Genomic DNA, 22,298 nt, shown 5'->3' on the forward strand with positions numbered 1-22,298 from the left:
CTCAAAGCCCTGTGATCATGGCCTGAGCCAAAATCAAGAATCAGATGCTTAACCGAATGAGCCACCTAGGTACCCTGGAGTGATAACTTCTAAGCTCATTACATGCTAGACTGAAAACCAGAAGCACATTTCCTTTGAAGTACACAGCTTATAAATACTTCTTTTTATGACCTTATTTTTTAATGTATCTTCTATGAAACCCAAAAAGACAGAAACTGTGATTCTTATACTAAGTAACTTATCCCTAGTATCAGTCTCAGCTCCTACTACAAAGTACAAAATCTCAATATTTCAGATGTAATGAAAAAGAAATTGGATCTTAGATCTCGTTACTCGCTACAGCAGATAATATGCTACCTCTCTCCTGGTCATTATTTCTGCTTGAAATTTCTCTACTGAGCTGCAGCTTTTAAAATAGTACTAACTAAAACTAAGTTACTTTCATTTGTGCCTAGATACACTTTCATTACCAGTTTATACTCATGTGAACAATATAGTGAAGTAGTTTTTGAAATGCATATGGAGAAACTACTCTCTCATAAGATGGTGTTTACTTGTAACAGCATTAGGCAATGTGTTGTGATCATTGCCTTAAGGTTTACAGTGTTTGACTCCTATTAACATTAATGAGAATCGCTCTGCTGCCTCTGTGCATAAAGTACTAGAATCTTGTCCCTAAGCTATGTCCCCTTTGGGTTTGTATGGCTAATATATGTCATTAAACCATAATGGTAAACATAACTACTTGGAAATTACATTTCACCTTTTCCGCCTGCAGATCTCAAATCAAATTGCAAACAATTAATTGTGCTTATAACACTTCTACAAGGTACTTCTGAAAAGTAATATATGAAGCTAGCCTATACCATTTCTGAAGAGCAGTTTTGGCTGAGGAAAAGTGTCACTCCTTACAATAGTAATCCTTGCAAATCCATAATAAACAATGGTAGGAAATATAAGTATTCAATATAATTGAACAAATAAATTGGCAGACATATTTAACTCAAGGGTTCCACCAAGACACAAGATTTAATAACTAAAGAGTAATTTAACTATTCAAATATATTTTGGACTCTATTTTCATGACCCATCATGAGCAGATACATTTTTTTCCAACAGAAGTTAAGGAATAATATTTATAGATCATTAAGATATGATATTCTCATCTCTCCTGGCTCTAGTGAGGCACAGAGAAGACAGAGCTGATATCTGGGTAACTTGGACTTCACACAGGAAAATAACACATGTAACAAGTAAACAGAAGCCTTTAGGCCTATGGGCCAGTATTTAACAGGATGTGGTGAATTAAAACTTGATTTGCAAGCATGGACAGCGGAGAGAATGTCAGTTCTATTTGCCAAGCCTTGGTTCAGGCAATGGTATACCCATGATGGCAAAGTCAGGCAAGGTTTCTGTTCTCATGAATCTTACATTCTACTGGGAACAGACAAAAAAAAACAAATGGGAGTGTGAACAGTGCCCAGATGTTTGGTCTAAAGACCCTTTTATACTGTTAAAAATTGAGAACTGCAAAGATTGCTTATGTAAGTTCTATAAATATATTTACTATATTTGGAATAACACAGAATTCTTTATTTATTTATAAGTAACAGTATAACCATTACCTGCTAACTTAGAAAATACATATTTTAGTGAAAAATAAAAATATATTTTTAGTGAAAAATAACTTTTCAAACAAAAATGAGAAGAGCCACATTGTTTCACAATTTTAAAAATATAATATCTACTTTAGTAGAACACAACTGAATTCTCACGCCTATGTCTGCATTAAATGTTGAGATACATTGCTTTGAATGAAGTACACAGTGTTCCACCTTGAAAAAGACAAGAATATTTTAATAGATACTCTTTTTTGATACTGCACTAAAACTCTACAATTGGTAGCTTTGTAAAGATGAATTGCAAGGTGGAATCCACAGTCATGTCAATAAACTTTCCACATATTAAATGTATTTATCTGTCTTGCTGTTTGCTTGTTATGTACATATTTTATTGAAGTTCGATTTACCAACAAATAGTATAACACCAGTGCTCATCCCATCAAGTGCCCCCCTCAGTGCCCATCACCCATCACTCCATCCCCCCGTCCACCTCCCCTTCCACTACCTCTTGTTTGTTTCCCAGAGTTAGGAGTCTCTCATGTTTTGTCACCCTCTTTAATTTTTCCCACTCATTTTCCCTGCTTTCCCCTATAATTCCTTTCACTATTTCCTATATTCCTCATGTGAGTGAAAACCTATGTTTGTTTTTCTCTGACTGACTTACTTCACTCAGCATAATACCCTCCACTTCCATTCACATTGAAGCAAATGGTGAGGATTTGTCCTTTCTAATGGCTGAGTAATATTCCATTGTGTACATAGACCACATCTTCTCTATCTGCTCATCTGTTAATGGGCACCTCCTGCAGTTTGGCTATTGTGGACATTGCTGCTGTGAACATCGGGGTGCAAGTGTCCCGGTGTTTCACTGCATCTGTATCTTTGGGGTAAATCCTCAGTAATACAATTGCTGGGTCGTAGGGCAGATCTATTTTTAACTCTTTGAGGAACCCTTCCACACAGTTTTCCAGAGTGGCTGCACCAGGTCACATTTCCATCAACAGGGCAAGAGGGTTCCCCTTTCTCCACATCCTCTCCAACATCTGTTGTTTCCGTCTTGTTAATTTTCACCATTCTCACTGAGGTGAGGTGGGATCTCATTGTAGTTTTGATTTGTATTTCCCTGATGGCCAGTGATGCGGAGCATTTTCTCATGTGCTTGTTGGCCATGTGTGTGTCTTCTTTGGTGAAATTTCTGTCAATGTCTTTTGCCCATTTCATGATTAGATTGTTTGTTTCTTGAGTGTTGAGTTTGATAAGTTATTTGTAGATCTTGGATAGCAGCCCTTTATCTGATAGGTCATTTGCAAATATCTTCTCCCATTCTGTAGGTTGTCTTGTAGTTTTGTTGACTATTTTGCTGCACAGAAGATTTTTATCTTGATGAAGTCCCAATAGTTCATTTTTCTTTTGTTTCCCTTGCCTCCATAGATGTGTCTTGCAAGAAGTTGCTGTGGCCAAGTTCAAAAAGGGTGTTGCCTGTGTTCTCCTCTAGGATTTTGATGGATTCCTATCTCACATTTAGATCTTTCATCCATTTTGAGTTTATCTTTGAGTCTGATGTAAGAGAATGGTCTAGTTTCATTCTTCTGCACGTGGCTGTCGAATTTTCACAGCACCATTTATTGAAGAGACTGTCCTTTTTCTGCTGGATATCCTTTCCTGCTCTGTCCAATATTAGTTGACCACAGAGTCAAGGGCCCATTTGTCTTGCTGTTTGAATGGATTTTTTTTACCAATTAATGATTCTATAAAATCGTGGATTGCTCATTTAGAAAATTATTCATGCATATCTTCCATATTTCATTATGCAATATCTATATATTTTTAAATCACATTTGCTAATATCACCCTAACAACCAAGAGAAAGACTTTAAGTACTGAGAAGTTGTCAATGGCAACAAATGCAAGTTTCCAAAATTATAATTTTTACTTCAAAGTTTTCATTCTATAATTGGGTTCAAAATATAGTCAGTTGTGTGAAAGGTTAACTTCATTCATTTTCAAGAAAGGACTGTGTCTTCACAGTCTTTTTTTTTTTTTTTCAAATAAGGATAGTTCTAAGTGAAAAGGTGTCTAGTCCAGTTCAAAACTCAATCAAGTTCATAAGTCCTCAAGGACTCCATCATTCTCTGATATGCCGTTGTCTTAGTCCATTCAAACTGCCATGACAATACCATAAACTGGGTGCTCTATAAACAACAGACAAAATCAAAGCACGAGCAGATTCAGTGATGTGTGCCCACTAACTTATTCGTAAATGGCACTTTTTTGCTATGCCCACACATGATGGAAGGGATAAGCTAGCTCTCAGAGGTCTCTTTCATAAGGACAAATTCAATTATGAGGGTATTACCCTTAATGACCTAATGACCTCCAAAAAACCACACCTACTAATGTCATCACCTTAGGAGCTAGGATTTCAACGTGAATGAATTTGGCTGTGAAGGTTGCACAGAAACATTTAGACCATAGTAGCCTCAGATCTGATTAATGTAGATTTCTTATTCTGTAATAGTGTTTTTATTTTTTAAGATTTTATTTATTTATTCATGAGAGGCACACAGAGAGAGAAGCAGAGACATAGGAAGAGGGAGAAGCAGGCTCCATGCAGGGAGCCCAATGTGGGACTCGATCCCGGATCCCGGGATCATACTCTGAGCCAAAGGAAGACACTCAACTGCTGAGCCACCCAGACATCCCTGTAATAATGTTTTTAAAAATCACATACTAAAAGATAAAAGTACAATAAAATTAATATTTTTTTTCTGTTCACTAAGAGACATGCCTATGTGAACCTGGCTTTGTTTTTTTACTGCAAGTTTGTGACAATGAAAAATTCAATGATACAGTTTGTTGTTACTGCCTAAATTTATGGTAAGACATAAATAGTTTTGCCTACAATTGCTTTTGCACCATCAGTACAAATACAAGACATTTGTATTTCCAAATAGCATCTTAGTATTATTATGAAGCTATCTTGTATCTCATTAACCCACTGATAGGGTCATGGTGGACCTATGAACTACCTTTTGGGAACAACTGGAATAAACAAATTATCAGGGTCATTACAGATTATGGTAAGGGCAATACTGAGAATAAAATACATGATTGTGATGATTGATAACTGATCTGTGTTAGTTTCATATAGTATCTTTTATCTGTCTGTAAAGGTGACATTTGAGACATAACCCAATAACACAAAAGCTGTCAGAGCAGTGCTGTGAACCTAATTATATTACTAGTTCCAAGAAAAGAAAGAAGTCAGTGTGACTGAAAACAGTAAATACTGTCCTGAGAACAGGACAATGGTGAACCTGGAGAAGTAGGCATGTGTGAGGGAACATAGAGTTTGTGAGGCATGAGAACGGATTTGACTTATATTTTACTGGCATTAATGCTATTGAGGACTTTTTAAAAGAAGGAGAAAATAATGTCTGATTTTAAAAGAACACACTTATGTAGTGTGGACTACAGAGGAAAAACATGGAAATAGTGAGACCAGCTAGTGTATAAAAGAGAAGTTAGACCAGCAAGGCAGGAGTTAATATGGATAGAAATAAACAATTTGAGATATATTTTGCACATCATACTTCTAGGAGATGCACATGAATTTGATCTCATAGGTGAGAGCCAAAGGAAGCCTGAGTGTTAGCAAATTCACAGAGGTGAGTGTTGTTTGTTAAAATTTGGGAAAAGGGAAGAGAAAGAGATTTGATGGGTGTTAGGGAAAAATCATTTCCCTTGAGGAAAACAAAGGGTCTGTTTCGAGCATAGTAAATTTGAAACACGTACTAGACTTTGAAGTAGAGCTGTATGCAGTTGACAATTCAGTTCTGAACATCATGGGAGAGATTAGAACCTAGGGAGGTGTCTACTTACAGCTGGCGTTTAGGTGATATTTAAATCATGTAAGGATAGAGTGCGTGCACAGCAGGATAAAGGACCTAGAACTGAGCCCTAAGGCTGTCAATATTTGGATTGATTTTTGTGTATTGAGTCATTTTCTTCAGTATGGATATCCTGTTGACCCAGCATTATTTACTGATAAATAGTCTGTTCGCCACTGATCTGCACTGACATCTTTGGCATAAATTAAATCTTCATATATATAGGACTTCGTTTCTGGACTTGCTATTTTGTTACTATTGTCTATTTTTATTTTTGTATCCTGTGTTAATTACTGAGATTAATAAATTATAAGATCCAATAAACCAAGCTCTCTCATATTTTTCTTTTTCTAAATTGTCTCGGTTATTCCTGGCCCTGGTTTTAGAACCAGCACAAAATTCCATAAAACAAAATAAAACAAACAAAAGAAAATGTTCTGTAAATTTACTTAAGATTGCATCACATCAAAATACCAGCTTACATTTTATATGTAAAAAAATACATATTTACAATATTGAGTATTCCAAGCACAAACATGGTATATCCTTCCATAAAATTAAGCCTTCTAAAAATTCTGTCAACATTATTTTATAGTTTTATGCTTAAAGATCTTGTATGTCCTTTATTTAATTATTCCTAGGTATTTGAGTTTGTGATACTATAGTAAATACTAAATTCTATTTCCCATTTGCTGCAGGGTACACAATTAAGTCATATATTTTTTTTATATGTTGACCTTTAATTCCACAAATTTGCTAAAGCCACTTATTAGTCTCATAATCCGTTCAGTTTTTTTTTAATTTCTATTTATACAATCATGTCATCAATGAAAAATGACTTTTGGATTTCTTCCTTTCTTAACCCTTAAATGTTTTGTCTTATTGCAATGGTTAGGAATCTAGTACTATAATATTGATTTTCTGCTTGCTGCTGCAAATCCCTCAATTTTTTTGAAAAATTATGTGCAATTTTATACTTCACATTAAATTGAATCAAGAATTTATCATCCTAAGTGTAAATAATTACAAAGGATATAATCCCAGTCATATGTAAAATTCCTATTTAAAAATAAAACTGTTGGGGGGCCTGGGTAGCCCAGTCAGATAAGTTTCCTACTCTTGATTTTAGCTCAGATCATGACCTCAGGGTCTTGAGATCAAGCCCCACAGGGGTCCACATTCTTCATGGAGTCTACTTGGGATTCTCTCTCTACCTGCCTTTCTGCCCCTCTCCTTGTTTGCATGTGCATGCATACACTCTTTCAAATAAAGTCTTTAATTTTTTTAAATAATAAATAAGTTTCACCTTTTAAAAAATGTATCCAATGTTATCTAAATACTATAGGATTTTGACATCTTGTATGTTTTATTAAAATGTACCCTTCAACAGTCAATTTTGCACCATTTCTTCTCCTTAAGTCCATATTTTGTTTCATTTATTCATACATTTTATTTTCATGAAATATATTTTTGTTTTTGAAAGTCAAGTTAGTGTTCTCACAGTATCTTGAAACAAGATTACACATATTAATTATTATAATCATTGAAATTTTTCCCATGCCCACAAGGCAATAGGAGTTTAAATCCTGCTCTCAATTTTTATTGCAATTATTAGAAGTACATAAATTAAAATAAATATATCACAAATTTTTATGAGACGGAAGTAATTAGTGAGGTAAGTGCTTAACCTTCAAATATATTAGGATAGAATAAAGAATTGGAAAGAATGTGAGAAGATTTAAAGTATAGGGAAGATAGAAGTGCCACAGTCAATAACCAATTAATAAGAACACAAGAAAGAAGAGTAAATGACACCAAAACAACACAACTTAGGAATAATGGCTAAGAATTTTTCCAAATTAAAAATGCTACATACAGGACCTCAGATTTAGAGTTTTGTCAATATCACTATGTGCCAAAAAGGGCACAGGGACACAGCATTAAAGCCATGCAGAATATATGTAAAATCAAGTTTCCTGGAAAACATACAGGGACTAATGACAATAGAGGACTGAGCTGCCTTTCCTCACCACACTGGGAAGAGATATGCCCAAGGGTAATCAGGTGGTGGGGGAAAGCTGACCACATACACCATGGAGAGGAGTCCAGGAGAGGAACTTGAACCTGTGATCCCACACATATGCAAGACTTGAAGGAGTAGCTGGGGATATCCATGGAGCCAACACGCTGGGAACTTTCTGCTCAATGTGAGCCTGAGGAGAAAGTGAGGCCAATGGCTGTCGAGGCTGGAAACAGCCTGTTCTTTCATGGAGTTAACCCAGATATGCAAGTCAGCTTTTTGTTGAACTACCAGAGGAAAAATAAATAGGCTTCCAGGTTTCCAGATTCATCTTTCATCATTATAAATATGATTATCATTGTCACTATTTGCTCTCCAACTTAAATGCACTCGGGTCAGAGAATGTGGTCTCTAATATGCTGATTCTTTGGAATGGTCTTAATGGATTGGAGCATGGTGATTTTGCAAATGTTTTATGAGTGCAAGTTTCTCAGACATTTTGTTCACATGTTCAGCCTCTCCCTTTTTCTACAAGTCACCTCACCTCACTCTTTTCCACCCCAATCTATTCATCCTCTAGGTCTCAGACTAAATGTGGCTCACTAAAGACTTATTCCCTCACCTTCTAAAGGAACTTAGTCTCAATAATATACCTGCTCAGTAACCTGATGGACTATTAATTTTTTGGCTCAGTTAAGACTTGATTAAAACTCTATAATTTAAATCACTTACTAGTGATTGATAATTCACTATGCAAATGTATATAATAAATTTATAAGCTTCCACAAATGTAGTCTGCCTTCTTAAACTTGTATTCTTAACACCTTACTCTGGATCTGACTTAAGTGAGAGTTCATATGTAAATATAAAGAATGAATGAATTATTGAGTTCATAGATGACATGACTTTGAAAGAAAAAAAAATATGACGAGTTCTGTTTTCTACATGATGAACATGATACAGTTCTAGGACACCCACTTTGGAGACGGCTAATGGAGGTGGGATTCATAGGTCTGTGAGAAAAGAAGTCTGGGCTGAAGGTATAAATTTGGAGATTCTCACTTAAAGTCAGTGATTAAGACCATGGGACAAAATAATCTCACATAAGGCTTTATCACAGTCTGAAAAGGGAAAAGTCTGGGGAGAAAATCCTGAGGCAAACTGATATTTGGAGGGCTGAATGAGAAGCCCAGAGAGGATATTGAGAGGTCTGTTCTCACACTCCTACCCTAAACCAAGACAGTCACGTTCTCCAGAGTCATTATTTTGTTTACATATTTGTCTCTTCAAAGAACCACACTTTAATCATCTCGTATCCCTAGCAACTTGTACCTAATCCTCATCAAATGTAATCCATTGTATAAATCAATGTTTCAGTGAATATAAATTTCTCATTTAAATTTTGCTTTTATTTTAATTTATATTTTTCTCTTTCATTCCTGTTAGGAACAGAGAGACAAGAATTTATCTCTTGTCTTTTTATTGCTTGAATGTTCTCTAACCTCTAATTTGCTATGTTTCTTGAAAAATATCCTTTCTTAAGATTGACTTCTTGATAAACTACTGATCGTAGGTGGTGGGCAACAGAGGTAGAAGAAATTAAATATATCTTTGACATGAATCAATAGGATTGCCTTTTTTTCTAATGCCCTTAAAACTTTAGTCCTCAAAATTGATGGGAACAAGCCATTTAGTGAGTGAGTCACTAACAAAATCACTTAGGGCTCCATATATCTGATCTTATAAAATGAATGCAACATTAGAAACTTTTTCTTGGTAAAAAATCCACCTGTGCTTTTCAGAAATTACTTTTTTTATTCCAAAACCCAACCGTCTAAAGATGTGTGGTCAATATTAGGATTTTCATTTGATATCAAAAAACACACTTTATTTCAAAGTTGTGGATAAAGGAGTTATCTGAATTTAAAAAATCAAATCTCATCTGTAGAGATTCAAAATCAAGGAAAAAATAGATCACATCTTAGAAGAACATATGTTGAATTAGGTTTTTATAAAATATATACTACCGATATCAGTATGAATTAGCCTAATGTAATTAAGACTTCAGCTCTCATCGAACTAATAAAAAACTCAAGAATATCTAAATGTTAGTGGACAAATTATAAAATGCGGCCTACACGTATTTCAGAGAATAATATACACTTAAATAAACAGCAATTTATAAAATTTATTTTCCTTTTTTTCAGTGACAGATGAAAATGTATGGAACTGGGGAGACTGATGGGAGATTCTTGAAGACTTAGTGTGGTCTTAGTGTGAAAATCATCTCCACAAACATAGAAATATAGAAATATTCTATGGAATTTTACTCACAATCTTCTGGCCTCACAATGAAAAAGGACATATGAGTTCAGAGGATGGTAGCAGATATAAAAATAGTAATTAAAAAAAATCAATTTAAGGCTTTGGATTTAATAGTAGACAGTGAGGCTTCCATCTAAATTGTCCGTTATTTCATAGCTTTGACTAGTACTTTGCTCTGGCCCCAAACCCCCAATCCAAGTTTAATAACAAAGTCAAATATTAAGTTATGTAATATGCTATATGGTGATTCAGTGTCAGTAGCATGTCTCAGTAGAAGCCAGCTATTAAGAAACCACATGATGGGATTTCTTGGCCCTTTGATAATATAGTCACACATGAGTAATTTTGCACTCACCCTAAAAAATATCATTTCCTTTCCAGGCATCTATGTCCAAGGATGAATCCAGGTTTAGGAGAGACTGAAGCTTACACAATTTAGGAAGCATTATCTTTAAACAATGGGTGAAATTATAAACCACATCTTAAAATTTGCAGATATTCAAAAACTAGCAGGACACATCCTCACACCAGTCAACTTTCGTTCTGAGCTTGGCTTGCACTCACCTACTCATTCTTGGTACCTTGGGTATCTCAACATTGCCTCAGATTTATAGAGGCAGTTCTATATGTCTAGATATTTGGGTTTGGGTCTTTTGCATATTACAGTGTATTTATGCCACCATACTGCCTGTTATTGATCTCATGCTACTACCTGGGGGCCAGGCCTCCCAGCTTTCCCCTCTGATGGAAGGAATCTGGCCTCAACCAACTAAGCTAAAATGTCTATAGGCTGGATTTGCAGAGAATTTGGCCCAAAGCTGGGCCACAATATGATAATACTTGTGGTGTGATTTGTTTACTTAATGTTCCATACAAGTACATGCAGATTCCTCTTTCTCTAAACCAAATGACTACTTCACAGGAGTCTTCACCTGGCTGGCTACCTCCCAAATCACCCCACAATACACTGGTCACAATAATACATTTAGGCTAGGAAAAAATGGCAGGCCTTGAGGTATCTCCCCACTTACTAACTCCTGGGCAAGCTCTCTGATGAGACGTACTACAGAGAATTTCAATGCTAAACCTTCTCTTTTTAGGTTCTGGAAATGTTCTTTTGATTTCCATGAAATGTACTTAGTACATTCACAATGTTGCACAAACCACCCATGTCCAGTTCCAAAACGTTTTCCATCACCCCAAAGGAAAATCCTATATCCTTTAAGAGTCACCTTTTACTATCCTCTACCCCAGTGCATGGCAAACACTAATTTGCCTTATGTCTAATTGGGTCTGTTTATTCTGGACATTTCATATAAATAGAGTTACATACCATTCAGCCTCCTGTGTCTGGCTTCTTACACTTAGCATAGTGTTTTCAGGGTTCATCCACATTGCCACATGTATCATTACTTCATTCCCTTTTATGGTTAAAGAATATTGTATGCTTATACCACAATTTGTCTATCCATCTTTTGGAAATTGTGATGCCATGAAAATTTTTGTGTAAAAGTTTTTGTGTGAACATCTGCTCCTAAATTTTTTGAGTGGAAATAGTGGATCAAATTGCAAAGAAATAAGTACATGTCCTAAAACAGCATCAATGGCATTGAAGTAGTAGACCTGGATTCTAGCCCTAACCACACCACTTACTGGTTACAAAGTAAAGCTAGGATATCTAAGATAACTAAGATATCTAAGCTAGGGGGCCTTGGTTGGCTCATTTGTGAAATGAATACTTTGTTTTCTTCGCAACTATCATTGTTGCGAAGCTCAAATAGTGACTGTCAAATCATATGAAAAATCATAGCAATATGGTTATTATTGCAGGGAGTCCAAGGATATCCTATTCTCCATTTCGGTTGAAGTAGGAAGTCACTCAAATGCATTAATGATTGCCTGAAGAAACACTGAAATAGTAAAAGTGGCACCTCAAATAGTTTGGAGGTTCCTCAATAAATCAAACACAGAATTATAAGAGCAAATCATTTTCAACCATCTATTAATACTGAAGACTGGTATATCTTTGTACCGTCCAAACAGAGAATTTTCATGTGTTAAGCAATATCCAAAAGTATGTATTGCAATATAATCAAATAAGTTTTCTAAAACATTTTAGAAAAGTTAATGGAACACACTAAGAAATGCTGTTTTCAATAACATTCTCATGGAGGGTTGCAATTGTGTAGTTTCTTTTTTCTAAGAATGAATCCGTCAATAGATTCCATGTACACCATTTCACTTAATCTTCATCTCAACAGCAAGAGATGGTAAAACCCTCAATAACATCATTTTTTTGATGTTTCAGGAATAATATTTGGAGGTATTATCAGTGCAGTTCAACAGCTTTAACAAAAGATTTACCTCTTTCAGCAGAGCAGAAATTTAGCTGTCCTATCACTGTAAAATCAGAATTGGTATAGAAAATATTTTCCCTTTGCATTCTTCCATTTAAAGAAAGGGTCATAGAATGTGGGCCTGACTGAGAGTCACAAAGCTTTGGATTTCATCATATGGTCCCCAAATACTACAAGTTGCAACCCTTCAATCAAAATGAAAATTATAGCCCAGAGCTGCATTTCTATCAGAGAAAAGCAAATGTTGTGATTTCTGAACCGAAATCAAATTTAACTGGAATGATTCAATAAAATGATGGTATCATTATGAATGTTGCACTTTTTCTTAAGGTTTGATTAGTCTAGACACCTGAGTTAAGAAATGACTGTTGCTTGATACTTCAAAGCACACTCGGCAACTTTGATTAAATATTTATGTTAAATGTAGATGACTTAAAATAAAATGTGTCCCAATCAAGACAGCAGCAAGGTAGATATACAATCTTGTCAGTTTCAGAGTATTGGTTTAAGGAGGTATAATTTGAGATTCAACCAACCTGAGTAGCGCAGCCCTCACCTTTCCACTACTTAAAGAGAGTCATGAAGGGCCTTGTCTCCTGTGATTGTGTGTAAGCAACTGGCTCTCCAGTCACTCCCAGACTATCTGAAAGAATAAATAATGAAGAGCTTGGTTGCTCTCTCTTTGCTGCTTCTCTGTAACAACAGTGTAACCCCGTAGATGTTCTCTCTTATACACAAAATTGTAAAATACTTCTTAGGGCAACTGTAACTCACGATCTTTTAAAAAATGTTAATTAATACCTTCTAATTTCCCAGGCAGCACCTTGGAAATCACATTCAGTTTTTCATTTTCATTCTCAGCGCATTCCTTCAGGTTGTCAGATGTCCCTAATATGGTTTTTATCCATTGTCATCTTGCATGCTTCCCAATGATCCCCACTGCCACCCACTCTAACTAGTGCTCCTGACCTGTGTGCACTTCTCATCCACCACAACCTACCCACATGATTGCAGACAGATCATGTGAAAATCAAACCTGAGGTTCTTAGTTGTTTGGATTCCACATTTAGACCTTAATGATTCTGAAGGTGTGTTTTTTTTTTTTTTAAGATTTATTTATTTATTTTAGAGGGATGGAGAGAGAGTAGGGGGGAGGGAGCATAAGGAGGGAGAGGGCATCTCAAGTAGACCCCATGTTAAGCACAGAGCTCAAGACAGGGCTTCATTGCAAGACCCTGAGGTCAAGACCTGAACCGAAACCAAGAGTCCAACACTTAACTGACTGTGCCACCCAGGTGCCCCAGAAGGCATTTCTTACACATTTATAATTTGACTATGTTTTGGTTTTTTTTTAATATTTTTATGTATTTATTCATGAGAGTCACAGAAGTAGAGAAGAGACACAGGCAGAGGGAGAAGCAGGCCTCCTGCAAAGAGCCCAATATGGGACTCGATCCCAGGACCTGAGGGTCAACCAAAGGCAGACGCTCAACTGCTGCACCACCCAGGCGTCCCTATGTTGTGGCTTTTAAATTTTGTATCATGTGCTATGGAGATAATCAAATAATTTTAATTTTTGTCTTATGTACTGGAAAAAATACATGCCTGCTTTAAAAAATTCAAACAGTCCATATTTTCAAATGTGAACCTGAAAGACCCCTATGCTACGCTCACTCATTCATGAGTAATCACTGTTGTGTGTTGTGTGCCGCCCAAGAAATTAAATGTCTTCAATAGTCTCCTCGTGTTGACAGAATAAATCACACTCTGCTTGGAATTCTTTTTTTGGACCTTCCCTCTCTTGTTTCTCCCATATTGGCACACAGGTTATGAAGGGAGGAAGATGCAGAATGTGGAATTTGTGGCTCTGCGCTTACTCATTTCTCAAAGTTCAGACTCAGCAATACTTCCACTAGCAAAATTTTCTTATTGGTTTCTCCTTTAGTTAGGTCTCTTTGTTAAAAACAAACACAAATGTTCAAACCAACTCAGGTTGGGAACTAGCAGTGACTTTTCAGGATATATCAATTATTTAAAAATAAGAACTTCAATTTATGATACATTTCATGAAAACTGGCATTAGGTTGGAGGCACCATTGTGATCCCCTTTCACGCTGTCTCCATTTTTATCTTATGTCATTTCTGATGCTCTGTGAAACCAGGAAATTGAAAAATTTTAATTTACTGTTTCCTCATGATGTTAATTTATATGTAATTTTGATTGCCTTGGTCCTGCTTTGAGTTACATTAGCTTCTACCTTTGCCTCTCTGATTGCTTCCTTAGCTTTTATATTTTCCAATCACATGTTCCTAGAATAAAAATCTTTTTGGTACAATGTACTTTTTCCATCTAGGTCACAAGACATAAATTCTGGACTCTCCTAGGGTCAGGTGCCCACTCCTGCTGACAATTATAGGATGGTTAATTATATGTATCAATTTGGCTAAGCTAGGGTTTCCAGTTGTTTGGTCAAACACTAGTCTATATGTTGCTGTGAAGGTATTTTGTAGATGTGATTAAAGTTCACAAATCGGGATCCCTGGGTGGCACAGCGGTTTGGCGCCTGCCTTTGGCCCAGGGCGCGATCCTGGAGACCCAGGATCGAATCCCACGTCGGGCTCCCGGTGCATGGAGCCTGCTTCTCCCTCTGCCTGTGTCTCTGCCTCTCTCTCTCTCTGTGTGACTATCATAAATAAATAAAAATTTAAAAAAAATTAAAGTTCACAAATCACTTAACTTTAGGTAGAAGAGATCGTCTTCAGGGCATTGTCAATGTGGGTGGGTCTTACCCAGTCAGTTGAAGTCCTTAAGACCAAAAATATATTTCCCAGAAAGAAGGAATTATTTATGTAATATAGAAATTCGACCTGAATTTCTAACCTAATGGCCTATCCTATAGGTTTCAAACTCAAGACTACAATATCAACTTTTATCTGAATTTCCAGCTGGTCAGGCTGCCCTAGAATTTTTATGTTGTCAGTCCCTACAATCATGTGAGACAACTTCCTAAAATAAATCCCCACATTTATATCATCTATATCCACAGCTATATTTATATATTGCATATCCTCTTGCTTCTGTTTCTCTGGAGAATGTTGACTAATACAGACTGTAGTATCAAGAGTGTTTCCAGAGGAATAGAATCTTAAGGATGATTTCCGGATTAGTTTTAGTTTCTGGAATTGGCTCTCTATTTTTATTTTATTTAAAAACACTAATGATTTTATTTTCACTCATAAAGAAAGTGCTGATAGTTCGTGACATGATGTTGTAATAGAGATAGGCAAAGTATCACCATTGGATACTTTTAATCAAATACTTATAGAAGGTGAGGTTCTGGATGACCATGTATTTGATACCTTTGAATGTTTTTGTCTAACTAAAGAGAATAATGAGATTGGCAGTTTGCTTCTCATTGTGTTGAACAAAATGTTGCCAAATTATACCACGAAGTGTATTGTTAACAATACTATTATTTGGGGAGTGGGACCCTGGAAATTGGAATGAGAACACTGAATTAAATTCTACTAAATACTGTGAAATCTTCTTTGGCAGTAGAAGCAGCCAGACCATCCCCACCTACTAAGGTTATTCCTGCTTTTCTTGAACTAGTTGGTCTTGCCAAAAGTACTAACCTTGCAAGGCAGTACTGATTTTCCTCATGGTCTCTCTCTCTCTGGATTTACCCCCACCACCCATCTTGGCTTCTAGACTTATCATTAGACTCAGGTTCTGGCAAATTCCCAAAAGTGTGACCTATGAGGAAATGTGCTCCAAAAGAACTGCATGACTTTTCCAATTTGTACAGACAGAAATCCAGGGGCTAGGGATGGGAATGAATATGAAGAATGTAGGATAAGAGTAGAAGGAACATAAATTTGGATCTGGTTTTATTTACTGATATAAACACACCGAAAAGAGATCTTCATTTAATAGATAGCTAGAGGCGTAAGAGAGGACCCTAACAGTTTGCTTGTTTGGTTGGTTGGTTGGCTAAAATATGGACCAAGATATAGTCTCCTGTAAATGAAGTTGCGATGCCAGAACTATTTTAGTATACTATAGAGGAAAGGCCAGGGAGACTCACAGAGACTGGAAGGTGAGAGTGGATTTATCATGTAAGGACTGTTTATCTAACCCAGGAAGGCCCAAAAGATGCATTCTTCACTAAGACTCTGAGGAATAAATTTGTGAGGGAAACTCTAGCATTCTTGAAGAACTCTGTGGTAGCTCCTCTCTACAGGTGAAAAATTATAGTATGACTGCTGCCAGTGAACTGGTATCTTTAAATACAATAGGAATAATTGGACCCAGGGAAGAGACCAAGCTGTACCAATACATCTTCAAAGACAAGGTAGACATAGCATAACGTACAATGGAGTCAAAGTAGTAATCAGAAGAGAATAATGGGGTATTGGTTAGTTAATCATGGTGCTCTTAGAAGAAAACTAGTTGGACAGTCTTAAATTCTCACTTGATCTATACATGAGGAAGAGTTCTAGATCAATTCTAGAGAGTGACAGTCCCACATTCAATTCCTACGCATGAGCCAGTTTGTAGATCCAGAATGCCTTGAATGGAAGGGATCCTGGGTAACCCTGAGGAAGGACCATGATACACTGCCCAAATTTATTCTGTTGAACTTTCTCCTAACCTTCCACAGGAAACCTGTGGCTTTTCACCAGGATGATAGTGCACTGTGGAAGAGGGAAACAATCAGACTTTTGGGGGATTAATGGGCACTGGCTCTGAATTCACACTAGTTTCAAGAGACTGAGAATGTCACTGAGGTCCACCAGACAGAACAGGGACTTATGGAGGTCTGCTATCAATAGTTTTCAATCAGGTCTGTCTCAGAGTGGGTGCCCAAATCCAGTCTCTGGTTATTTCCTTAGCACTCTAGAATGCCTAACTAGAGTAGAGTAACTCAGCAATCGGCATAATCTTCACACTGGTTCCCTGAATAGTTAAATAACAGATATTATGATAGGAAGAGCCAAGTGGAAGTCCTTAGAACTGCCACTCCCTAAGAACAAAGCAAGCCAAAAGCTCCACATTTTTTGGAGGAATTATAGGGATTAGTGTCACCATCAAGGACTTGAAGGATTCAGGTGTGGTGACTCCCACCATATCTCCATTCAACTCACCTATTTGGCCTGTGCAGAAAACAGATGGATCTTGGGGAATAACAATGTATTATTGTATATTTAACTGGGTGGTAATTCTACTTGCAGCTGCTATTCTAGATGTGGTTTCACAGCGTAAGCAAATTAACATATCCCCTCACACATGGTATGCAATTACTGATCTGTCAAATGCTTTCTTCTTGATACTTGTTAGTAAAGACTGCCAGAAGCAGTTTGCTTTAAGCTGCTATGAGCAATACTCCTTCACCATCCTATCTTAGGGCTACATCAGCTCCCATCCTTATGTCATAATTTAATCCATAAGGATCTTGACCATCTTTTGCTCCCACTGGTCAATTATATTGATGGCATTATGCTGATTGGACCCAGCAAGCAAGCTGTAGCAATTACTCTAGACTTTTTGATAAGACATTTTATGTCAGAGTATGGGATATAAATCCAACAAAACTTCAGGGGCCTTTCACCTCAGTGAAGTTTCTAAAGGTCCAGTACTGTGAGATATGTTGAGATAGTCTTTCTAAGGTGGGAAGATAAACTGTTGCATCTGGTCCCTCCTCTAACCAAAAAAGAGGTGTAAAACCTAGTGGACCTTTTATGACTTTGGAGATAACATATTTCTCACTTTGATGTGCTCCTAGAGCCCATTTACCATATGACTTTAAAAAATGCTAGTTTTGGGTGAGACCCAGAATAAGAGAAGGCTCTGCAACAGGCCCAGGCTGCTCTGCAAGCTGTGCTGCCATTTAGGCCACATGATCTGGAAGATCCAATGATGCCTGGAGTAGCAGTACAGATAGGGGTGCACTGTTTGGAGCCTGGCAGGCCCCACAGGGGAATCATAGCACAGATCCTTAGAATTTTGGAGCAAAGCTCTGCCATCCTCTGCAGATAACTACTTTTGAAAAACAGATTTTTGGCCAGCTATCGTGCCTTAGTAGATCCTGAACATTCAACCATGGCAACCTGAACTGCCCTTTATGAATTTAGCATTGACTAACCCAACAAGCTATAAAATTGGGCGTGCACAGCAACACTCTATTATAAAATGGAAGTGATGTAAATGAAGTTGGGCTCAAGTAACTCCTGAAGACACAAGTAGTTAAATCAGGAGGTGGTCCAAGTGCCACAGCCCACATTCCTGTTACCTAACCTCCTACATATACCCCCATGGGGAATTCCTTATTATCTGTTGACTGAAGAAGAAAAAAACTCAGGCCTGGTTTACAATTGGTTCTATACAATACTGAGACACCACCTGGCAGTGGGCAGCTACTGAACTATAAACTCTCTCTGGGGTGTCCCTGAAGGATGGTGATGAAGGGAAATCCTCTGAGTGGGCAAATTTTGTGCAGTGCATCTGGCTGTTCATTGTACTTGATAGGAGCAAGGGCTAGAAGTGTGATTCATGGGCTGTAGTCAATGATTTGCCTGGATGGTCAAGGACTTTAAGAAATTGGTGACAAGGAGGTCTGAGAAAGAGGTATGAGATTGGAACTCTCTGCAAGGGCAAAAAAACATGAAGATATTTGTGTTTCATTTGAATGTTCACCAAAAGGTAATCTTAGCAGGGGATTTGATAATCAAATGGTTAGAATTACCCATTCCGTGGATACCAATAGGCATCTTTCCCCATGCATCACCCAACGGGCTCATGAATAATGGGGCCATGGTGACAAAGATGGAGGCATGGACTTAGCGACACAGATTTCCACTTACCAAAGCCAGCCTGGCTACAACCACTACTTATTGTCCAGCTGGCCAGCAGGAAACACTGAGTTTTCCATGCAGCACCATTCCTCAGATGATGGACCAGCTATCTGGTGGCAGTTTGATTATGTTGGGCCTCTTTCAACATAGGTGGAGCACCATTTTGATGCTACTGGAATAAACACATTTTTAATATAAATTCAATTTCCCTGTGCAAAATACTTGTGCCTAAATTATCATCTGCGGGTTTATAGACTGCCTTATCCACTACCATGGTACTCCACAGAGCATTGCCTCTGTTCAAGAAGCCCACTTCACAGCAAAGTAAGTACAGCAATGGTCCTATGCTTATGGAGTTCATGGATATTACTATGTTCCCTTCTACCTGAAGCAATTGGCTTGATACAATGAGGGAACCATCTTTTGAAGATTAAATTACAGCATCAGGTAGATGGTAATACCTTGTAAGACTACAGCAAGCTTCTTCAGAAGGCTGTATATGCTATGAATCAGCATCCAATACATAGTTTCTCCCCTAGCCAGGATTCGTGTACCCAGGATTTAAAGGGTGAAAATGGAAATAACACTACTTAGTATTATTCCTAGTTATCCACTAGCAAAATGTTTTACTTCCTGCTTGCATAACCTTATTCTCTGCTGGTCTAGCAGGAGGAATGCCTCCTTCCGGAGACACAACAATGATTCTGTTGAATTCTAAGTAATGACTGCCACCTGGCCGCTAAGGGCTCATCCCACCAGGTAAAGAACCATGATTACCTGAGGTGCTTGCTGAAGGCAACATAAATATCGAATGAGTAATATAAAAGTTATAACAATCAGCTACAACCAGTTGTAGAAATGAAGACTACAATTATTATGAATAGTTCTTTATTCTGTTATGAATATATTTGTACTTAGGTGTATGTGTATAGATGTAACATCCTTATTTTTTCCCTTCCTTATTCCTTTATTATATAATATATCCCATATGGTATTTAAGTTATAGCTTATGCAGAAGAAGAATAAACATCACACGAGGAATTTGTGTCTGATTCTGGGGAAAAGTTTACTGTGTTTTTAGCTGTATGCAGGATAGTTGTATCATGTTAAATGGATGTATTACTTCATTACTGTCTTTATTTGGAGATTAAGGATGGTTTAAGAGAGTGTATATGGATACCAAGTTGACAAGAGGTGGACTGTTGATGATTAATTTTATGTGTCAACCTAGCTGGGCCACTGCTTGGCTCAACTACTAGTCTACATTGGGAAGATATTATATAGATGTGATTAACATTTATAGTCAATTGTCTTTATGGGAGATGACCTTGGATAAAATGCTGTTAGGCATAATCCAATCATTGAAGGCCTTAAGAGCAAATGTGTAGCTTTTCAAGACAAGAAGGTATTCTGCCTCAGGACTATAACACAGAAATCCTGACTGAGTTTCCAGACTGCCGGCTGCCTTACAGATTTCAGACCTGTCAGCCCCATAATAACATGAGCTAACCCAAGCTCTTAAAATAAATATATTTATCTGTCTATCATCTACATGAGCTAATCTCTATCTTCTTGGTTCTGTATCTTTGGAGAACCCTGAGCAATACAGAGAGTAATTTCCATTCTAAGAAGATGATGGGTTGACACCATATAGCATTTCTTTGACAGGACACTGCTGTATATTAGGGTAATGTTAACTGTATTACAAATAATACAGCACTAAGAATAGAAATGCATGTCTTGGTCACATAGAGCATGTGTTCCTTGTAAGTAGTTGGCTCCACATAGTGGAAGGCCCTCAAGTGTCTCCTACAGCATGTTTTTGCCTTCTGCCAAAGCCTCACTAACCTTCCAACTACTACATATTTCCTTATCCAACTTATCCATGTTGGATAAGGAAATATGGTAAAGTAGTTACTCTTTTTTATTAGATTCCTTGGTCCAGAAGAAATACACATCAATTCCATCCACAGTGCATTAATAGAAACAAATCATGAGTTCCCATACATTTTTAAGAGAGCTTAGAAAATAAAGTCGTGACTGGGTTGTCACACCACAAAGCCAAGCCTATAATGTGTAAGAGAAAGGAAAATATTCATGTGCATCCACACTCCCTATCACATCCATCATATATGGTATCTTGGCAATAGCAACAATAACACCGTGTGTGTGTGTGTGTGTGTGTGTGTGTAGGATGTGTGCATGTGATATACCTTTGCTAAACTATATAGTTTTGAATTTCTGGAGCCAATAATTACCTGAGAGTCTATAAAAAGACTATTTTAGTCTTTAGTATATTGTAATATATTAAGGCATATTTCCAATTAAAAAAATTGATTTTTTGGAGGCAAAATTATATACATAGTAGTTTGTCTTGTGATTTAACCCAAAGAAAACTAAGACAATTTTGAGATGCATTATGGATATTATGTCATAGAATAGGAACATTATTCTCCATTGTGGGACACTGCAATGTTCTGCTGCTGACCTGCATTTGGAATATACTGTTCCGTGCTGATAACTCAGATGTAAGAGTGATGACATGAATAGGTTGGGATTTAGGGAACAATAAAATAGAGAACAGAGTTGAAGAGAATGATTAAGGGAGGGCGGGAGGAACTACATAATACCTGCCAAGTAAAAATAGGAATCTAGAACTATGTAATTCACTTCTGACCACCACTGATGATTGACTTGATTTTATTTTTCGATACTTTCATTTAATTCTATATCTTTCATTAGATGTGAATAACACTCCAGTATAGTAAATCATGAAATGGGAATGAAGGCTGTAATTTTAATTAACATATTTTATGATGTTTCTGATTTGTATGCATTTGATCAAATTTTCATTTATAGCGAGCTATTTTTTCTTTCTCATGTAATGTTTGACATTACCATTTCTTTCTTTAATTAAATACTAATATTTAATAAAATGAATTAAATTCATAATATGACTTGTCAGGAATTTTTCTCCCTCAAATATTTGTATAATGGAAACTAAAACTCACAGCTAGGTTCAATCTCAGTTGATAGGAAAAATTAAGCATGTTTTCATTATTTTATTGTTTTCTCTTCCAGCATTCCCTTCCTCTTACCTCCAAGTGGCCAAAATAAATGATCTGTGCCACATTCTTAATCCTCACTTCCTTTAATTGCCTTAATCTCTATTCTAGAAGGGATAGAAACTGTGTCACAGATACTCATTTAGGGTTCAGTCACAGGTCAT

The sequence above is a fragment of the Canis lupus genome, chromosome 18, assembly GCF_011100685.1.
Source record: "Canis lupus familiaris isolate Mischka breed German Shepherd chromosome 18, alternate assembly UU_Cfam_GSD_1.0, whole genome shotgun sequence".
Taxonomy (NCBI): Eukaryota; Metazoa; Chordata; class Mammalia; order Carnivora; family Canidae; genus Canis; species Canis lupus.